The sequence below is a fragment of the Rhincodon typus genome, chromosome 27 (assembly GCF_021869965.1).
Source record: "Rhincodon typus isolate 14 chromosome 27, sRhiTyp1.1, whole genome shotgun sequence".
Taxonomy (NCBI): domain Eukaryota; kingdom Metazoa; phylum Chordata; class Chondrichthyes; order Orectolobiformes; family Rhincodontidae; genus Rhincodon; species Rhincodon typus.
This window is the reverse complement of record NC_063358.1, coordinates 3,133,796-3,139,795: the sequence shown is the minus strand read 5'-3', so window position 1 is coordinate 3,139,795 and position 6,000 is coordinate 3,133,796. Positions and strand designations below refer to the sequence as shown.

Below are 6,000 nucleotides of genomic sequence, written 5' to 3'. Positions count from 1 at the left end.
GATATGAGACATTGCCCCAGATTGTCACCAAGTCAAACTGAGTCAAGAGCCCTTTGTTGGGCTCCACTGCCAGCAATTTTGACTGGTGTGGGTAGTCACCACTCTGCCCTTAGCAACTTCATTGCCAGCGGTTCGTTCAGTTAGTTAAACAGACCCATCCTTCCAGCAACTTCAGTGGAATGAGGCTCCTTCGATAAGTAGACATGGATCACAGCAGCTCAGAGCATTAGTAAACCATGGAAGAACCGTGGTCATCAACCAATAATAAATCGCCGTTTAATATTATGAGTGAAATACAGCACCCTTTTGTCTACCCATAAAACTGTCAAACAGTCACGCCCCTTCATAGTATCAACATCAAAGCCTTTGTCCACACAGACTTCTTAATCATGTATAAATAAACAGATAAGCAGTGTAAAAATCTTCAAACAAAGTAGGGTATTACAAGGTATTGGAGATATCAATCAAGCAAAGTTTTCCCACTTCTCTGCAGCTATGTAAACATTGCTTGATGACATCTAAGTGCATTTCCACTCTTGGGGCTTAGCCAAGCATTTACAATGAGCAATCAACTTTAGTTGATATAGTTGCTGCTCCCTCTCTAAAATGCGCATTCAAGCCTCACTCTTTGACCAAGCCGGCAGTTACTTGCCTTAACATCTCCTTGTGTGGCTTGGTGTCAAACTTTCCTTAATTCTCCAAAAGTGTCTTCAGACATTTTACCACGTTCATGGTGCTAATGGATACTCTTGTTATAATGTTGGGAAATTGAGGCTTAATTAGATTATGAGGACTGAAGATCAAAGCCTTCAAGATGTTAACATGAAAATACACGGTAGATAAAGGTGAACTATTTCCATTTATTAGGGACTTTAGATTGAGGGGCATAATATGTGAATTAGGGCCAGACTATTCAGGAGAGATGTTCGGAAGCTCTTTTACATACAAGGGTGGTAGAGGTTTGGAACTCTCTTCCACAAATGACAGCTGTTAATTTTAAAACTAAGATGGATAATTCTTTTGTTAAGCAAAGGTATTAAGGGATATGGCCTGAAGGCAGATTTATGCAGTAAGGCCACAGGTCAGCCATGATCTCATTGAATGGTGGAACAGGCTCGAGGGGCTGAATGGCCTACTCCGGTTCCCATATTGCTGCAGACTGGTGAGCTCAAGAAATTGGTACTAATTTAGAGAGACTGTAGCCTAATAGAAATTAAAAGACCTTGAAAAATATTCATTGTCAGAAAGTATCACTGGGTAGAGGCATGAACAAATTCTGCAGCTGTCATTAACATGCTCTGATTCTTGTGTTTGAGCTCCAGCACGTTAATTCCTGATGTACATTTGTAATTCTGATGCTGGAGTGATTGCAATGAGGTCAGCCAGGTAGACCTAATGGAATATGAGTCCCCTGATTAGGGCTATTACCCTGGTCTAATCAGGGAGCCCTGGCTGACAGATACAAACAGCAGTGTCAGAGGTTCTGTTCACTCTGAGATCTGGCTCTGAGGGAGCTGGACCAGCGTTAAGTACTACGTATGTGCAACTAAAGGGTGACTTGGTGATGGGATACTGGCCTCTGGGGAGTTAGTTCAGGTGCCACAGGTACAAATGCTGATCTATTTGTTTGTTCTTTCTGTGCTCCCTATTGTTGAGAATTTGTTCTTGCTAGTCAGGTCACTGTTTAGTCTCAGGTTACAATTTGAGTAAATAGCCTCAACACTGTTCACCATGGAGTAATATTGCTTGGTAGACCAACATTACAATGAGTAATATGTCTAAAAATTGGAGCAAGTGCGGGAATGTAATAAATCAGCATTTTGCACTCAAAGTTAAAGACACAAGTCTAAATGCAATAACTGGAGCACATTAAATATGCACCAATTTCTAACTGTTTAAACAGTCTGAAGCTCACAAATTATCAATCAGACAAAACCTAGATGGAATCAATGTTGCACTAGGGTCACTGAATATTTAACACTACATAGTAGTGAGCTAATTTGACACTGATCTAATGAATAAAATCATCCGCTTTTAACCTTGCTCAGCCAAGAGTGCATAAACAACAGGAAATCCAATTTTTTAATCAAACAGATGCTCAGTCTGAATCACAAATGCCACAACAGATAATGGAAAAAAAACTCTCTCAGCTGTTTCTTGTTACAGGAAAACGGAAACAGGAGGAGGGCATTCAAGCTTTTGAGCCTTTTCTCTCATTCAACATGATCTGCAAACTAAGCCATTAACCAGCTCCTGTCCCATATTCTTCAGTCCCCTGTCAATAACAATCTATCAATCTCATTTCAACGTATCAACTAATCTAGCATCAATTGTCATTTGCAGGAAAATGTTCCAAATTTGTACTAGAAGTATTTCCTATGATGTCAGCTTTCAACGATACAACGCTAATGTTTTGACTATGCCCCATAGACTATGCCCCAGAAACATTCCACAACTCGACAAACAAATCCAACGCTCCATGGGTATTGAATCAATCCTACATCTTTTCATTTTAAACACTTGCCATTATCAAGTCCTTCTTTTCAAATTATATCATACGTGTTGCAGTACAGTTTGCATCAGTCCAGTTCAGTGGTAGCATCCAGCCAATGGAGTCAGGTGACCATAGTGCAGAGCCCTTTCGGGGGCCTGAGAATGTAACCTTGGCTGATACATCAGGTGCTGCAATGAAACAATGCACCACTTCTGAAGGAGCTTTAATTTAGATAATCCAAGGCCCTGTCTATCCTATTGGGTAGACATTGGCAATCTCAGTGCACTGTGAAAAAGGGAATTCTCCTGGCATCTTGGCAATATGTACCCATCAAAACCAATACCACCAAGAATAGACTACCTGGTCATTCACCACATTGCTGTCTGCAGGAACTTCCTGTATACCAACTGATTACGGTTTTGTCTGACATTATAACCCTGGTTACATTTCAACAATGTCTCTGTGGCTGCGAAACTGTTGCGTGATAGTGTGAAGTCATTAAAGGTACATACGTGAAAACTCTTTAGGTCTCTTTCAGTCAATAGTAATCTGTAAAACTGGTGTCAGTTTAGACAGCACAATGGACATCATCAGAGATTACTGGCTATGTTCATGTATTCTGTTAGTTTGTATTCAGTAACTCAGTCTTGCTGCTGGAACATCTGTAAAAACCAACAAAAGTGCAAAATTAATTACCTAGTTCTTCTAGTTAAAGGTATTGGTTAGATAGTTATCTTGAAGGCATTTAATGTGGGTTTTTATTTTATTCATTTCAAATGAGTAACTCTGATTGCCTACACTGAGCACCTTGTGAAATTCGATAAGGCACAAATGAGATTTCAATTACAACTGCACAACAAATGAGACTGAGTGAGATAAAGAAATTGAACACGTCTAATTAAGACAGTACATCATTGAAGGCTAAAAGACAGCCACAGGCAAAAGCTCTGCAGTCTCCATGGTTGAACTGAAAATGCCTTGCATTCTAATCTGCCTAAATACAGTCTTTTGATGACTAATAAAAAGACTTCCACTGATGTAGCACCACTCACAACTTCAGGACATCTGAAAAAGCTCTGCAGCCAAAGAAGCCCTTTCTGATGTATAATCACTGCTGTAATCCTGGAAACATGACAGTTACTTTCTGCACAGCAAGCTCCCACAAGCAGCAATATGGTCATGATTGGGTAATCTGTTCATAATGCTGATTGAGTGATATGGTGTTGCCAGGAAACCAGGGGAGCACTTAGATGTTCTTCTTCAAGAAAGTGCCATGGGTTCTTTTCTGTCCACCTGGAAGCACTAGATTGAGCCTCACACCAAGAGTGTCCTGCTGCAAATCTAAGTTCATCTGTACATTAGTGGATTGTGGCTCTATGCTGCTGATTGAAAAACACTTCAAAACTGCTGGCAGCTATAATTTTCTGGTTTCAGTGCAGCATGACTGATGTTATTTCACTCAAATTTGTGATGGCATTAGTAGCGTGAAGTCGATTACAGTACACCAATGCTGAATTTCCACCCAGCTTGCTTTCCAGCTCAATTTTCCTTGGTATGATTTGTTTTCCGCATCATCTCATCTTGATTGCTCACTTGGGAAATTAGAAAATGAAATGAACAAGAGTCTCACCTGGACAAGCAAAACTTATCTAAAGATGCAGCAGGCTGTTCTCTGACGTTGAGAAAGGCTTTGCTGGACTTCTCACATGATTCTGCCACTTTTCTCACCATAGTCCACATCGTACAGGCCCCTGTCAGGTTCCACCTGGGGTTTCCAATCCTAATTGGAAAATCTGAGCCCTAATATCCAACAGAGAATTGCTGACATCTTTATTGGTTTTTGGATTGAATCTATAGTAAGTTCTTCTTTCAAGACTCAAGACATGGCATTAATGTTGAAGAAAATTAATTTGTAATTGTTCTAGGACCTTTGTGTCACTAATATGGCCAGCATTTTTTTTCATTTCCGTAGCCCTTGAGAAAGTGCTGGTGAGCCATTAGTATAAAACAAAGAACTGCAGATGCTGAAGATCTGAAATAAAAACAGAAATTACTGAAGAAACTCAGCTGGTCCAGCAGCATCCCCGTTTTTCCCCTTTATTCATTCATGGGATAAGGGTGTCGCTGGCTGGGCAGCATTTATTGACCATCACTAATTGCCCAGAGGGCAGTTCAGAGTCAACCACGTTGCTCTGGGTCTGGAGTCACATGTAGGCCAGACCAGGTAAGGATGCAGTTTCCTTCCCTAAAGGACATTAGTGAACCAGATGGGATTTTCTCGACAATCGACTCACAATCATCATTAGATTCTTAATTCCAGATGCTTTATTGGATTCAAATTCCACCATCTGCTGTGGCGGGATTCGAACTAGCATCCCCAGAATGTTACCTGGGTCTCCAGATTAACAGTCCAGCAATAATACCACCAGGCCATCACCTCCCCATCCATGGGGAGAAAGCAGAGTTAATGTTTCAAGACTGGTATAACCCTTCTTCAGAGAGCTGTTGGCCAATCTGAGTGGTTGATAGCTCCACAGCCACAGCAAAACTGCCACCGGAGGTGGTGGTCACTTCTGGGATTACAAGTGGTCTCCAAAATATTAGCCCTGAGCCAGATTGCTGGAAACTAATAGGGGTCTTTTGGTGGTAACAAGAGGAGAATGTGAGACCAGAGGGATTGGGAGGAGAGATGGGAAGACTAGTGGGCAGAGAGGTCTTCAATGAAAGATAAGAGAGGGGGAGAGGAAAGCAGAAGGGCAGACCTTAGGGATAGGATTGGTAGGGGTAGGTGGGATGGTGGAGAAGGGAGGTAGTGGATGGGCACACCATGTGGTGTGGGGAGAAAAGGGGCGAATGAAAGAAGGCATCTCTCCCATTTTCCTGCCCGATGCCCGAGAAGGCTTTCTGCACTACCCACTTCTCAGTGGGTTCAAAATTGTGGCTGCATGATGACTGGACACTTGAGGGCTTCAACTGCCATGAAGCTAATTGACAGCCATTGGCCACCCTCGCCTTCTGCAGGTGAGAAGTTGATTGGAGGGCCAGCCAGGTAATTAAACAGGCTCCTCCTCTCTGCAGAAACTCAGACAGGGGACTGTTAAAATCCACCATAAGAGCAAAAGTAGGTTGCCTAGAAGTGATGAAATATTACTTCAGGTGGAGCAGGAAACCTGAAGTAAAATTTCATGGATCACTTCTGACCATTCCATGTGTAACATAGCCATGGCAACATGACTCAAACTGCAACAAACATGGTAAGATTCTCCTCACCTTCGCACCACAAAGATGGCATTATCCTGTTAAATGTTTCCTACTCTCTTTGTGGGTTTAATATCAGTATCACTCTCCTGTAAACAGCAATAACAAACTTGTATTTTAATAGCCCCCTGAATGTAGTAAGATGGTTCACAGGAACATTATAAAAACAAACATGACACCAAGCAACATGAGGAGATAATTAGGGGAGGTGGCCAAAGATTTGGTCAGAGAGCCAAGTTTCAAGGAGG

The 6,000-nt window shown here is 41.8% G+C and overlaps 1 long non-coding RNA gene across 1 annotated transcript in view; it reads right to left on the bottom strand.

The window, feature by feature from the left end:
- Positions 1-3,012: 3,012 nt before the first annotated feature.
- The window catches only part of LOC109935124, a 48,703-nt gene continuing 45,715 nt past the window's right edge, over positions 3,013-6,000 (bottom strand). The window contains exon 4 of the long non-coding RNA XR_007264995.1: positions 3,013-3,156. This is a non-coding gene — a long non-coding RNA (uncharacterized LOC109935124). The remainder of the gene's footprint in view (positions 3,157-6,000) is intronic.